We start from the raw sequence: 15,935 nt of genomic DNA, 5'->3' as shown, positions 1-15,935 counted from the left end.
TCCGAGAAGCCGAGCGGGGCGGGTTTGTCACCGCCGGGGTTGGGATAAATGGGAGTTCCCCGGAGGCGGTGAGGGAGGCTGCGCGGACGCGGAGGTTGCGCGGCGGCCGAGAGCAGTCCCAGCGCGGCAAGCTCTCTTCTTGCCAAGCAGGAGACCAAGCTCGGGATAGAGCCAAAACCCTAAACGTTGAAAAGATAAAAGTGTTTCCTGTGGGGCAGAAAACCCGTACCATCCTCTTCCCCTCCTCCTCCCAAATCTACAAATCCCGCAACTGAGTCCACGGGGAGTGCTCACGCAGAGTCACGGAACTGGTACATGTTGTAGGGTGCTATTTTTAGGGCGTGGGGCTGGAAATGGAGGGATAACCCTAGGCTTTGCAGAGCAAGAGACCTGCAGGTGGGGAAGGTAGCGCCGGTTGCAACCGGACGAGTCAGTGCGTCAGCCGTGGGTGACACGAGTTGCACGTGGGAGGAGGGAGAAAGAAAGAAAAGAAAAAAAAAGAAAGAAGGACCCCACGCCACCCATCCTCCCCGTCCAAGCCAGAGCCCAAATTTGCCGGCAGCCGTGGCGGTGCTTGCTCCCGCTGTGCGCGGCTCCAAGGAGCAGGGGCGGCCTGCGGCAAAGACACCTGCCCTGACCGGGAGCGAGTCCTGCCCTTGCCCGTGAGTTTTACGGAACTGCGAGCAGGTTCCCAGCCCGGACGTGTTTTATAGTCTAACTCCCGTTAGGGTGGGTAGCGGCGTTGCCGCTGCGCCGTCCTCAGGCCCCACGGGGAGTTGTGTCACGGGTGGAGCCTCGGGAGTCGCGGGCAGTGTCCGTGGGAGGCGGTTCAGCACTCCCCAGGCTCTGGCTCCGGTCTCTTCTGCCCCACGGCCCGTCCTGCCTGTCCACGAGTGTTCCTGCTCGTGCCTGCCTGGTCCCACTTGTGCCTGCCTGTGCTTGTCCGTCCTGCCCGTGCCACCCCTCCTGCCTATACTGCTTGGTCCTGCTTCTCCTGCCTGTCCCTGCCTGCTCAGTCCGTACCCCCTGGACCAGCAACCCTCAGCCTCTGCCCCTAGTGCTGTTCATCACTGGCAGGGAGCTCATGGACGTTTGTTGGGGGCTGTACCCTCTCGCACTGTACATCCCTTTAATCTGTACTAAGGAGGAGGGAAGCTGCTTCCTGTGGGAAATGGGTGAGGAGAGAAGGGTCAACAGGACAAACCCACTCAGCTCTTCCCTATCCCGAACCTGGAAGCAGTTTCCAAGACACCTGCCATCACCAACCTAGATGGCAATTCATGTTTCTTAGTTGGGGCCATGCTACCAAATATTTTATAGCAGCTGTTTAATGTTCTCCTACCCAGTTATTAAACACAAATGGGAGTAAATTAAAATGGCAAAGTAAAGTGAAATAAACCCCCTTCTTTCATTCTACTAAAAGACAACATCTAATTAAGGAATATTTGAATTCCACAAAAATGCAGACTCTCCACAGTGACATAAGACATCGCTTTTAAAGCTATAGCCAAATACAAACCAGCCCAGCTCAGACCAAGCTTAGGCACAGCCTCGATCCCAAGGGCCAAGGGCCAGGGCAGGCCAAATACAAGGGCCTGCTGCTTTAATTCTACCCCAGCTCAAATACCCCCATTGTGGGGGGTCTCCTTTGACTTTTTGTTCTCATTTCTTGCAGGACAGGGAAGCAGGCTTGGCCCAGAGCAGATTTTTAGGTTCCAAGTTTGCTGGTGGTGAGCCAGGGCAGCACCAGGCGCTGGCTTCAACAACCATACCCAAGTGCCCAAGCGTGCCTAACTGTTGGGGACAGCCCTTGGATTCTTTTTCCTCCTGTTCTCTAGCACAGAAAAAACCCCAAAACTCTCCCTTGAAATTGTTCATCACGCAATGCCTGAAAACCTTGAATTATTTTATGCCATCACCCGACCCAGGGCAATCTGCCCGGGATTTTATCAACATTTACTTCATCAGTACTTAGGTTTCTATTCTCTAGTTGGCAATGTTCATATGCCAGATGCATTTGCCATTTAGTGCATCCTGCCAGGGTTAGAGAAATATAACCGAGGAAGGAGATTAACCTGGGAGCATACCTGTAGGGTTGATGCTTGCAGCTGGCATCTGGGATCTTTTCAGGGAAATGAACCTGCCTGGCAGTCCTTGGAGAGGGAACTTTGAGCTGGGGGCATGCAATTCTGCACCAGGTGTCTCTCAAATAGAAAGCAGAGAAAATGGGAAGAACTTAACCCCAAATAGAAGAATGAATTGTGGGCATTGAGCTCTTCCAGTGGGGTAGAGAAACAGAGAGGTCAATAGTCCCAGTTGCCCCAGACAGTAATGAGTTGGCAAGATTTAGCAACATTTTATAGCCATGTAAATGGAGCTACCTTCAGTATTTTGTAAGGTACCATAAAATGTAAGTCTCTCTGTCTCTCGGCTGCTCCCGTTCTGCTTTGTGTTTTATCCAAAAAGAGACAATGTCTGCAACTGCAACTAAAAGCCCTCTAGACACAGATAACACATGCATGTACAGATAGCATGTACCTTACACCTGGTTCCCAGCCCTCCCCTCCACACAGGCACTGATCTCACCTGAACACCCTCAGATCATGTTCATTAGAAGAATAAATTCCACAGGGATTTTCCCAGAATATAAGGGAAAGAAAATCAACCTTGAAAGGAAGATGATGCTGCTGGCATCCACTTGCCTTCTCCCCTGAGCTCTCCAAGGACACTACCAGCCCCTTACCACCGTAAGGCGCATGGGGCACAGAGTGACAGCAAGGTCCCCTTTAATGGCAGATGTGGCCTTATATTAACAGCCTGTTTTGTAGTGTTTTCTTTATTTTTATTACCTTGTTGCTTAAGTAGCAGAGTCCCAGCTTTTCTAGGGATTAAGGTGTTTCTCTTTCCCTTTCTCTGCTCCTGTCTGTTGAACAACTAAGAATTCTACAAAACCCATTTATTGTATCTAAAGCAAATTAAAAATGAAAAGGTGGAGGATTTTCTTTAATTTTTTTTTCTGACTGCCAAAAAAACATGGCGCCAAATCATCCTCAAGTCCATCTCATCTGCTACCGTACCAGAAGCATCACTTGCAGCTTCCACTCTCCCCAAAGAACCCGGAGGTCTGACAAGCCAGCAGGGGCGGGGTGGGGAGGAACATGTATCCCATCCTCTGGCAGGGCAGCTGGGCAGCCCAGACATGGGACTGGAAAGGGTAATGTTGAAATGAATGTGCAGACAGACCAAGCTGGTCCCCAGAGGAGAGGACCACGCACATTTTGTCTGCAGCTTCTGTCTGCTGCTTTGAGGAGGGCAGCCTTCACCTCCTGAGGGAAGGACCCCACTTCTACCCTTGTTGGGGCAGTGCCCATACTCTGACACGACAGGACACCTTCCAGCTCAGGATTCCCCATGGCAACACTGGACTTCTGACTCATGGAGGGCAGCACAGGCCCTGGTGCTCCCCAATGACAAAAGGGAGCAATATGACAATACGTGAATTGCTGGTGACATGGATGTGCAGGCTTGTCTGTGGCTGCCAGCTCTGGGAATGAGTGCAGCTCAGTGCTGGCAGAAGGTGTTTGATTGATGGTGGGGTATTATGGGGCTGCAGTAGATGTGTTGTGCCAGCTTCTGTGTGCCCAGTCCAGAAATCCAGGGATTATATCAAAATGGCAGCTTACAACCATGCCTAAATAATAAAGGTGGTTTCTTACAAGCGCAGTGAACCCAGCCATTTCCTAATGCCAGCACTACATTTGCTTTCCACATTTGCATCTGTGGCTTGTCTGAGCTCTGCACGTTGGGGAATTTAAAAACAATCATTCGTATTTTTTTCCTTGTTTCTGAATGAACTAGGCTCCTGCAGAAAAATAGCAGGGGGGAATATATTTCTGTTCAGGGATATAGCATTCTAGGCATTTGGAGAGTAAAAACATAAATGTACAAAGCTGTGAAGAGATAATACATGGGGAAATGATTTTTAAAACACAGAGGTAAAACCAGGATTACACTTTTCCAGAAGCAATTTTTAGACTCTGTGGCAATAAGAATTGGCATGGCAAGTGTGAATCTTGGCTATGCACATATAGATGCTATAGGGATCCCTCACCAGCCATTTAAGACAAATGATTAAGGCCACAACATGGTGGTGTGCACACATTAAGGTGAGATACATGCTCACACACAAACACAGACATGTATGTGCACACACACACTATTCTTTCATTTTCAGAAGGTTTAGAGATTTTGAAGCACTCTCATAATTTATGCTTACCTTTGGGGTCTCAACCGTTGGGGAGGCACCTGGTTTATTTCTTGTTGATGTTGATGTCAATAATTTATTTCAATGACCAGAGGGGATGTGCTATGCATTAATGATTACTTACGTGCTCTATACATATTCAGATTTTGACTCCTGAGACTGTGCACATTTAGTTTGCCAAGAGATGCTGCTGACTCTCCAGCAGGTACTACGAACTGAGGCAGCATTAAAGCATCAAGAGGGGCATTGGGAAAATATCCCTGATAGCTGAGAAGAGCCAGGAAGAGATATTAAACTAAACTTCACTAAAGCTGAAATACACTCAGGACATTATCTTTCAATGAAAGATTATTTAAAACTCAAGTCTTTGAGCGCAGAGAACATAATGGGATCAATTACATTTTAGAGCCAAAATTGTGTTGCCAGGTTATAAACTCACATTTCTGTCATGGTCCAGTTGCTGCTAGCTAACCATCTCTTCAGCCAGCAGCACTGCATTTTTAAAGAACAGTTTGGGAAATGCATGACTTGGGAGGAACCAGGGGTGCCAGGGAGTCAGTCTGGTTCAAGACCGACTCTTTCTTTTTGTAGCACGGGGTGGGGAGCACTGGGGCCACGGCACCGTCAGCTCAGAAGAGTCAAGGGAAGCACAGACAGAATTACTAACCACATCTCCCTCCATGACAAACTTGTTTCCCTTGTAAGAGGTGAGATACTTCCTCAAAGCACAAAGGAGAGGGGATAACTGGCAGGTGGGGCTCTGTTTGAGCATGTAGAGATTTTCTCCCCCTTCCCTGAGGTCTGTTTTTTGTGGTTGTGGCTGCCTTTGAAAGGCAGTAATGAGGTAGGAAATCTCCACACTCCTTTTGGTGTTGAAGGGTTTCAGATCAGGATTGATGCTGGATGGCTGGAAAGAGAAAGTCCAAAACAGGAGAAGCGTTTTGAGGTAGTGTAGTTTTTTTTAGTGGCATACATTCAAATAATTAGATATTAGTGAGTACATGGACAGCTAGCAGAGCAGGATCATTTACAAGTTTTCCTTAATGATGGTTCTTGTTGCTGATTGTCATTATGCAGACTTGATTATTCTTGCTTCTGAAAGCCTATCGTCTTTAGGGTCTCTCTGGGATGATGTAAAGTTTTAATTGACAATATGGATTTCTATCTCAGCTAATACTAACAGTGCCCTTAAGACAAATCATCACAGCATTGGCAGGAAGAAATAATTCCCTTAGTGGAAGCTGGAAGGCGTTTCTTTTCTCTCTTGTGGGAGAGAAACAAAATTCTGCCCTCAAATCTGCTCCAAGAGACATGGTCTGTGCACAGGCCTGAGAGCTGGGATGCACAACCACTAATCCCAGCCCTGACAGACCCCCTTGGTGGCAAATTTCCCCAGCCTCCCTTTCAACACCTGTAAAATGGAGAAAATGAGCAGAACATCCTCCCTTCCTTGGGGTTCAATGCGTTAGCTGCCGTGTGCGGAGCTGTCAGGGGCTGGTCCCCCAGGCGTGCCTGCGTACAGCCCTGCTCCGCGCGCTGGCATTTTGTTGCCATTTGGTTGGCATAAATACCCCACAACAGCACAGTGCTCCAGACGATCACGGGCAGGCATGTAGCACTCATCCTTTGTTTTCTTTAAATGATTTTAACCAAATAACGTCTCTTTTTCTGGAGCTGCAGGCAAACCATTTGGCCTTCTGGCAGACAGCTTTCCTAGTCCCCGTGATCCTACTGCCATTTACTGAAGAGGCTCGTGTTGCGTTTTCTGCCCCTTTCCCTCAAAATGTTCCTTTTGGGGAGGGGAGGAGGGGAGGGGGTGCTCTCATTCTCTTTTATTTCATTTTTCCAGCCCCAGAGCTGGCAGAAAACAGCTACCTCAGAACTGGTAGAGAGCAATGGCTGTGGTGGGGATGCTTCCCGTCTGCACGGGCTGTGCGCCCGTGATTGAGATCACTGTCATAGAGAAAGCAGCACTTCTACAGGGTTTTTCATAAAGCACCCAGCAGAACCCAGCATGAAGCAACAAGAGACCTGGCAAATGCCAAAATGGCACTCAGAGTGAATTTTCTTGTCCTTGGAGAGATTTTTAAAAAACTCTTCTATATTGACAAACTGTCAAGGAGAGATATTTCTGATTTCCAGGCTGAAACAAAGCACGACTCACACTACGGCCCTAATAAAGGCAGGCAGGTGAAACAAGAAAGGAGGGAAGAAACACTTTCTTGGCTCTTGCCCCCACAAATTTGTCAGTGTCGCCTCAGCAAGCTGCTACCTCTGCCACACAGCCACCACCACGGTGGCCCACAGTGTCACGGGGAAACTGTCCAGATGCAGCCAAGGCCAGCAGCCACCAAAAAACAAAAGCCACTCCCTGCCTTTCACCAATTATGTAATTTCCCCCCCATTTTTCTTCCCTGAGAAAGTCATGTATGAAGTTGTGGCAGAGAGGGCTCAGGCCACATCAGGGACTGGAATTTAAGAGAGCTGAATCCTACATCCACCTCCTGTCCCGTCCCTCCATTTTGGAGACAATTGTGTTGTGTCTGTCCTTCTTTCAGTTGTCCTGTTTTTTAGGTCAGGCCTGTTCTTGTTATTTGTACCATAGGTAGAACCAAGGGGGCTCCCAATTCACTGTGGAAGTCGTAGTAGCAGTAGTAGTAAAAATAGTAATTATAATTATATTAGGAGACTGAGCTGTAGCCAAAACAAAATCCCTTTTCACACATTCCTATTGAGATGTGATCCATAAAACCGCATTTTTATGTTAACACATTGGCAAAGCCATAACCCAGAGGCTGGAATAGGCAAAGGCATAGCTATATGCATATTTATTTTATATCAGCCCATTTTTACACCAGTGTGTGTATGATTACATGGCACATAATAATTTATTCTCCTGTGTTCACTGAGATAGGCATACATAGCAGTGATCCATTTACACAGCTGATGTTAAATGAGTAGTTTGTTATTCTGGACAGTGCACAGGTAGCCTAAAGTTTTTTGAACAGATGAGAGCTTATCTAACTCTTCTATGGTGCCAGAAAGGATCACCAGGCTTATAACTTCATGGAGGCGAGGAATTGGCCCTTGCCACTTGTAGCTTAAAAAAAAAAAAAAAAAGAAAAAAAGAAAAAAAGACTAATTGGCTAATTGCAGGAGGTGCTACTACCCTCACTTCCATCCTCTGATGTGGTATCTCCCATAGCAGCAGATTGTCTCTCTGGCTTATGCAACCCTGGAGTCAGTTGGTTGTCAAGATCTGACTTTTCCCCCTCTGGTATTTTGGCTCTTGGTCTCTAGGTTGGAGGCTGCAATTTTCAGCACCTGCTAATAATTTTTCTTAACAGATGATAGAAAGGAAAATTTCCAAATGCAGCAGATACAATCTGCTGTTGCCTGGGTCAAGCATGGACCACAGGATTCATTTGCCCCAGACATGGGTGGCTAATGATGTCTGTGGTTCTGGCAATTAAGTTGGGTTCCTTTAGGATGATGCTCAGTGTGGCACCCTTGCTGTAGAGGAGAAGCACACCGTGTGTGACCTCTCCTCCTCCTGCTGCAGCAGTGACCAGACCCTCTGATATCAGGAAAATCCACACTGCCAAGAACTGTAATTTGCATTATTTCAAACACACTTTCATTTAAAATCCAAAGGAAACATTGAACTGATTCAATATATGCAGGTTCAAATTGCAGCACTGCCACAGTAAGAATTTAGATGCTCTGTTCCTTGCAGAGATTGTGTCTAAATCAAGCCTTGACATAAAACCCTGCTTCAATATTTCTGGCAGCTCTCTGTCCCATGACTTCCACCACCCTTTGCTAAGCAAGTCCCTTGCCCCCTTCCCTCTGTTTTTCTTGTGATAGTGTGTGTATTTTAATCCAATATAACTATTTGTTCTCATAGCCTTCCCTGGCCAGCAGGAAGTAATGGGACCTCTGAACGGCTCTTGAGAGGCAAGGGAAATAAATAAAAGACAAGGAAATTGAAAGAATAACAAAGAACAGACCATCCAGGGCAGGTTTCCATTAGGCTCAGGAGGCAAATGACAACAGGCATGGAAGGTTGTAGATGAGACAAAATGTCTCGTAAGGTTTTGTCACTCTCCAATGACACTGGCTAGAAATAAATATGCCTTTTTGTCTTTCTTCTGAGTCCTAAGCTGATTCAAGGTGGAAATCAGGAGAAATATAGAAGGTTGAATGTTTTCAGAGTGCATGTTATAGCTGGGGCTTTTCCAGTGCTTATGTATATAACTACATGTACACATCTGTAACGTCAGCCATGTCTCTGTGCTGGTGACTGGTATGGGAGAGCTGCATTGGCTTCCTCCAAGAGCTTTTTGTTCATCCTTGTCCTAGCCCACAGGTGATGGATACACATGCTTTTGCCCTCCTTCCCTGCTTTTTAATTTTTTTTTTTTAATTTTTATTTTATTTGCTTGCAACACTCCTTTTCAGGTTTGTAAATTAAAGTTATTTTCCTGCCAATGTTTTCTGATTCCATGTGGCAAACATTCCTCTTTCCAGTGGAGCAGAAGCCAGCATGGCTGCCTCTAGCATGCATTGGTTTTGTGTATCCTATCAATTCTTCCCCAGACAAAGTGAACAGTCCTGAGATCTGTTCTGCTTCCCCCTAGCCCACTGTCAATCCTCAGTTTTAGCACACCATGCATCAACCTGAGGCAAAGTACTGGCTACTTTTTCCCTTGTAAATACAATTTTGAGGACATTGCTTGTTTTATGAGAACTATGAAACCTTTTCCAACTTTTCCCTGTACATTTTCAAGCTTGGCTATACTGAAAAAAGTGATCTAACACCCAATGCACAGACTGCCACAGGATTGGGTCTGAGCGACTGCTCATCATATTTGCTCAGGTCCCGGATAAAGGGATCATTTGTCCTAATTGCTCATTATGTGAACTTTTTGTAAGGACTCTGGCCCTTACAAAACACAGATCAGTGTTGGTGCAGAGTCTGAGACAGTGCAATGAGCTGGGGTATCTCACTGTCCTTTACAGATGGAGGAGGTGAGTGAGCTGTGGAAGTGCACTGGAAGTGTCAGTGCTTACCCTCATCCTTTCCACTGGGAACCCTGCACACACCCTTGGGGACAGGATTCATGGCTTGCTGGCTGTTATTTGTCCTGAGATATAGTGCTTATACTCAAGTAACAAAAGCATGAAGCATAAAGGAAAAGAGCTTCAAGACAAAGCAGGGTTTTTTTGTCAGTGCATCTTAAATACTTCTGTCGATTGTTCTTGCTACATTTGTATTCTTTCCTGCAAATCCATTTATAAAATCAACAACTATAGGAGTTGTATGCGTTTGCTAATATATAGGGCTATGCATCTCTTCTGGATAAAATCCATGGTTGTGGATGAGTATTATCTTGAAACAAGCGTGTGCTCTTTGCCATGGAGAAGTCCCAGTCCATGGGAACTTGGATCATGAACTGGAGTTTTCTATCGTGTGTCTGGTTGTGTCTATTGAGGGGCTTAATTATGGAGTCAGTAGCTCTGGGTCCTAAAAAATTATGTTAGGCTGATTCTCTCTCCTTTTAACTTTGTTTTCATATTTTGCATTCTGGACAACAACGATTATAATATTGTCCATGTACTGTTCCTTTTTCACACAGTATGAACATTGCAGCCTCTGTTGAAGAGTTTTTAGCTGTTTGCTGAGTAAGAGCAGATGTAAAATGAAACAAGATTTCAGGTCATAGCACAGACTAAGTACCAGGTTTCAAAAGCTGTATTTTGGGATATGTTTTAAGTTTGGCTTCAGTTTTTATGATAAAATTGTTTACTGTGTTGTCAAAAGATTAACTTCTGCTCTACCTCTGCCCTTATGATACCTGTACTGATGACTGGTTAACTCTTGCCAGAGCGTGTCTCCCATATTGTGAATAAATTGCCACATTTTGCTCTCATTGAGGAATCACTGTTTTATTCATTATGGTGTTGCTATGGTTCTGCCATGATGGACTTTGAGTGTGATTCTGTTATTCTCAGCAAGTATGTGAAAAAAAATACACTGTCTTGTCCTCTGATCTGCCACCTATTAATCAATGAATATGACTTGACATGATTTGACAGTTAATTGCCAAAGACATATGCCAGTTGGGACAAGTCCAAAATGATTTTGGAAAATAGCTGATAAACTCATGGTCACTCAGGGCAGAATTTGCCCCTGCAATTCCATTCAAATAAATCCAGAAATGCCTCCAAAATAACTGTTGCTTCACCTATACCCTCTTCTTTTGGGGCTACTATTTATTTCTATCACTGGATTAGGCACCATAACAAAGCAGTGGTCCTGAGAATTGCAGAGATTTATTCCATGATATTGGAGTCTTGGATCTGTGTCACTGAAGATTTCCATATGCTGGTAGGGCAGGTACAGAGGGGAGTTTCGAGAGCTGCAGCCATTGGATGTAGCATGAAGATGAAGGCTGGTACTTGTGGTGATTATCTGAGAGCTTTTGTTTTCATGACTAATTTCAGGGAAAGGATGAGGCAATATAGGGGGTGAAAGAAAGCAGAAAAGTCAGACTGCCAGGAGGTGTCTTCTAGACCTCTAGCAAAGAGTTTAGGCCATGCACCTTGGCAGCTAACTGTAGTCAAGGAGCTCATAGAAGCCCACCAAGAGACAAGGCACAGAGCTGAATGTAAGCCATCTGACATTGACCTTGAGCTCTGATGGAAGCCAGATCATTTCGGCAGTCCTTACCCAAACCAGGCTCTCCTTGGACCAGCAAGGCTTTGGTCTCTGTATGGACTGCAGATTCTGGGCTCTGACATATCCTGTGGTGGCAGGCTTCTGCAATAAACTGATGGTGCAAGGCCATTGCTCGGGGCTTCACCAGGAGAGAGCGAGCACAAGGGGAAGGGATGTTTCCAAATGAGAAATATTTTTTTTTTTTTAATGAGTGATATGTTGGCTTCAGGCAAATGGCAGAAGGTTTTACTGAAACGGCTTCTTTATGGGATTGTGGTTTAGCTTGGGGTAGCTTAGAGAAGTCTGTAAACCCCAGGAGCTCAAGGGGTTTGACAGGTTTGACAGGCCTTCCTGCTACTTATGAACAGGAGGCTGGAACAAGTGTTCTTGAAATCACCTCCCTGTTTTCCATCAAAGCATGCTGGCAAGCCAGACGAAGAGAGAAACTGTTTTCTTCCTCCATTTTATTTTCTCATATAAAGACAATCTTATAAATATTTTTTTTCTGGATCTTTAAAACTTGGCGCTTTTTTTGGGCTCCTCTCAATACAAAATTCCTTTCCACATTTCTAGGCTTTGGATTAGATCCTTCCACGGAGCCTTGAGCACCTTAAAATCATTACAGCAATAATCACTAGTGACATACCAAAAACTGGTATACATCACCTCTAAAGAACCTGCCAGCTCTAAAGAGCCACTCTCTCACCTGGACCCCATTACCACTGTTAAGCCTTTTTGTGTTCATTTAACTGTACCACACTCCACACGCTGCCTTGTCCCAAAGTGAAAAAATAATGGAAATAATGAAAATTATAAAAATGATGAATGAAAGTAATTGAAATAACGAAAATGAAAATGACTGTATGTGTGTCTACTGTGCATAGAGCTCTACATGTGTCATGTGCAATGATAGTAAGAGCTGCATGTCCTGGTGCTGACAGGGAGAAGAGCCCTCTTTACTCTCCCTTTACTCAACTATGCCTCCACACTACCCCTGATCTTACTCTGTAAAGGGAGTGAGTGCTTCTAATTAACACCACATACTTGCCAGGTTTGCAAAGCAAAGGGCTTGGATTTCTGCTGTAACAGCAGTGGCTGCTGATGCAATACTTGAGGCGTCACTGGTCAGAGAGCTGTTGCAGTGTTTGAGCTGGGGGTCACTGCCCTGCAAAGGGAAAGCCTGGAAAGAATCAGTAATTCATGAAAAATGTACACATAAGGAGGAATTTCCTATTTCTTTGAATGACAGTAATTTAATTTAAGAAGAAATCCAGTGACAACTTCCTAGGAAATAAATGCCTTTTTGTAAATCTCTGTGGTGAAAATATGCTTAGGTGAAAATCAACAGAATTCTTCTTACTCTAGTTTCTAAACATGCCTGAGTTCCTAACCCAGCCCTATGCTTGGAAACTGAAATGAGCTCTGACACCATGAACAGAATGCTTAGGGCAGAACAAACCCAAGAGATTAAGCTAAATTTGCCAGCTGAAGGAAACTTCTAAGCTTTATCACACATACAAGCTGGAGAAAACTCTGAAGGTGGCATGTGAGCCTGCTAATATCTTCCACAAAATCTTCCAGCCACCAGGAGCTCCTCAGACCTGGGGAGGTCTCCCACCTCCTGAGGATAAGGACCAGCTTAGCTCCAGAGGCCAGCCTGTAATTCCATAGCCTTATCCCTGGCAGCACCTGACCAGCCCACCTTATCCAGCTGGCCCAGGTGGGAGGCTCATGGGCAAACCACTTCATTTGGCACAGCTCAAAAAGAAGAAATTATAATCCCATAGGCAAAACACCAGAGAAGGCTAGCTGGAGTGAAGAAAGAAAAGCAAACTCTTCAGCATAAATCCTTTAGCTCTATTCTACTTTAGTCTTTTTGTTTTTTAAAAAATATTTTAAAAAATTATTCTTATTGAGGTATTTTAATACAAATTATGTATTTCAGCCTCTTAATTCTCATACAAAGCCAGTTTCTGCTTTTCTGTGCTCTCTGTGGTGGACTATGTCCTACCATTCTCAAATATTTTCATGGAACAAATATTTTGTCCCCCTTCTGGATAGAGAGTAATGAAACCTTGGGGTTTCTTTCACATCATCTAGACATTTACCAGGTTTCTTCAATTAGGGCAAAGACTGCAATCCTCAAACTGCTTTGCTAGAGCTGTGCAATCACAGTAAGAGGTGACCTGTATGCCAGACTGCATCATCTAAATAGACAAGACAAAGGAAACACTAATGTTCCAGCTGAGTAAAGAGGAACTGATGTACACTGAAATTTCAGAGAAATTTCCACATAGGAAATGTATGCTAGGAGAAAAAATTCAGTTTGGTCCAACTTAGTGCTTTATTACCTTGTGGTTCTCTCTCTGAGTAGCTTTCCTCTCTGGAATTAAATGTTACCTCCCAGATTTGCTTTTTGCAGGTTCAGATCAACCCAGCGGGGCTGGAGGAGTTATCACCACAAATCACAGATGTCTTGTGGTGGATATGGACCTGATGATGCTCTGAGCTGCAGCTAGCTGCATAATCACCCAGATCACATCCTACAAATGAAAACCAGAGCATCCCTCACATACCTCCATCATTAAACAGTTGGCTACAACCATATGAAACCCTTCAGGAGCTGTGGGAATTTCCTTGTGGCTCCCAGTCTGGGATTTGGCGTGCACCTCCCCCTGTAGTCCTTCCTAATGAAGCATCCCTGTGCTGGTGACCGCCTTTTGCTTGAGTAAGGGATGTCCAACATAGCTTTTCAATTTGAACTCAGCTCCCACTCCACAACTCATTTTTATTTTACTGGGATACCGGTGAAGCTGTAGCTCAGTAACTGATGTTAAGAGGAACTTTTAACACCTCAACAGCAAATGGAGGAGAATGTTTCCCATTAGTGGCTGAGGAAGTAGTGCTCCTGTAACTTCAGCCTTGAAAGCTAATGAAGCTCAGATTGTGGCCGTGGCCTTTGATGTAGAGATGCCTGAGGTCAGTGTAGCTTTCAGAGGTGCCAGTGCTATGCTGTGTCACTGCATTCGTCTGGGCGGGGGCCCAATAACTCTAATCCTGTAATCATGTTTCTGTAAGCAACAGTATTTATGGTGCAGATAGTGCGGGATAGCTGCAGTGGTAATTAAATCAGGGATATGCTGTAGAGGAGAAGCTAATCCAACCCTGTAAGATTTCCAGTAGAGGAAGTTCCCGCCAACTATGTCAGTAAATAAGTAGCAAAATACTGGAATCAGTGCAGGGAGAGAGTGTGGGGATTAAAATGCCATGTTTGGCCATCTAATCCATCTCCCTGCCATGACCCTCATTCTGCCAGGGGAGTGATGGGAACACACTGGCAAAAATCAGGCAAAAACAAAGCTGTGCCTTGACACTGCATCTTTGGCTCTCATGGGGAAGGGGGTTAAAGCACCCACTGATTGTTTGGCACAGCTAGCTTTGAATTTATTTCCTTCTCTTCATCTGTTTTGCAACCTCAGGCCACACACTATGTATTTTATGTCTTCTAATGTAGGCTGCTGTCTCCCAAGTGCATGTGAATTGTTGGAAAAATCCAATGATGTATCCCACTCTAGTGGGGGGAAAAACATGTGTTTGAGTAAATATGGTTTATCCGGGAGATGAGGAGAGCCATCAACAAGCTGTTCTGCATAATTAATGAGTAAGGGTATAGACATTTCTGTTATTTTATCTACATTATCTATTTATCTACTCCATTGTAGATAAATATCTTCCTATGTACTTTTTGTTAAATCAGAGGTCTTTTATACCCTCACTATTTTAAAGAGGAGAAAAAAAAGGGAGTACTTGGTATATTCCTCCTTTTTGATGTGGATATCTCTAACTTTGGTGGGGATTCTGTGTGCGAAATTGGTCGCAAAGAATCCACTCTACAGATCAAAGAATAAAGAAAAATGATGGTTTAAGGAAAATCTAATGTCAGACTGCAGACTTCAGTTGCATTACTCACAAATGCACACATGCACATACACAAATAGACTAATATATAGTATGTATGTATATATGCATATATGTCTAGAAATATACACTCAGAAATGTATTTCCTTTAGCTCAGTGCCTGAAAGTTCATTTGTGGGCATCCTGATTCTTGATATATTATTTGTAAACAGAGGGCCAGGGGACTGGAGTATTTCCTTGACTTCAATGGATGATGAGGCTTCAAGCTGTGCACTCAGATTGGGACCTCTAAGTATCCTGCTGCTACCTAACAGCTTGCTGAAAAATGACATAATTTGTGACATCAGCAATATGCTGCTTTAATAGGGGTTTATAAAGCGGTTTCCACCCTTGTGTGTTAGGACAAAAACATCTATAGTTACTAAATCTGAGGTGGCCCCCTCCTGTACTCCTCACACACCTTGCATCCTTTGTACTTTTTCGGCGTATGTGGCTATAAAGTCCCAATATGGGAAGAGTGATAAGCAAGCATTCAGCAACATCTGTGCGAGAACTCCCTCCCCACCAGTGCCAGGGAAGATGTCACTTTTCAGAAGAACAGTGGCTGCCAGCGGGAGGTTCAGCAATGCAGATTTTAATGTGGAGATTTAATTTCAAATACAATTCACAGTTTGTATGCAGTTGAAAAATGTTTATTACCACCTGGATGTCCAGGACATTGTTTCGGATGAAATAAATTTCAATTTGGACAATTGCTGCTTTTAAAGCATTTCATAGCTCTGTAAACAATGTGCTTTATATAATTCTAATGGTAACAGTGAAGAGCACACCAATTTTAAAATCACCCAAAATAATTCCAAAAAAATAACTGGCAACTTTGGATAATGGGACATTAGTCCAAAATTGATTCAAATATGAGGGTTATAATGACTTTTGCAAATCTTCCATTCTGTAATACAATAAAAAAATAATTATTTGCCTCTGGTGTAAATTTGTTTTAAAATAAGATGCAAACTAAAACCCCTCACATTT

At 44.4% G+C, this 15,935-nt stretch overlaps 1 protein-coding gene across 1 annotated transcript in view; it reads right to left on the bottom strand.

Moving 5' to 3' along the window:
• The window catches only part of CLYBL (citramalyl-CoA lyase), a 190,097-nt gene continuing 174,162 nt past the window's right edge, over positions 1–15,935 (bottom strand). The window contains exon 9 of the mRNA XM_033052011.2: positions 1–179. The gene's annotated coding sequence lies outside the window, so the exon portion shown is untranslated. The remainder of the gene's footprint in view (positions 180–15,935) is intronic.

Source organism: Catharus ustulatus, chromosome 2, assembly GCF_009819885.2.
Source record: "Catharus ustulatus isolate bCatUst1 chromosome 2, bCatUst1.pri.v2, whole genome shotgun sequence".
NCBI classification, from domain to species: Eukaryota; Metazoa; Chordata; class Aves; order Passeriformes; family Turdidae; genus Catharus; species Catharus ustulatus.
Note: the sequence above shows the minus strand (reverse complement) of the source record. Positions and strands in the feature narration are given on the sequence as shown.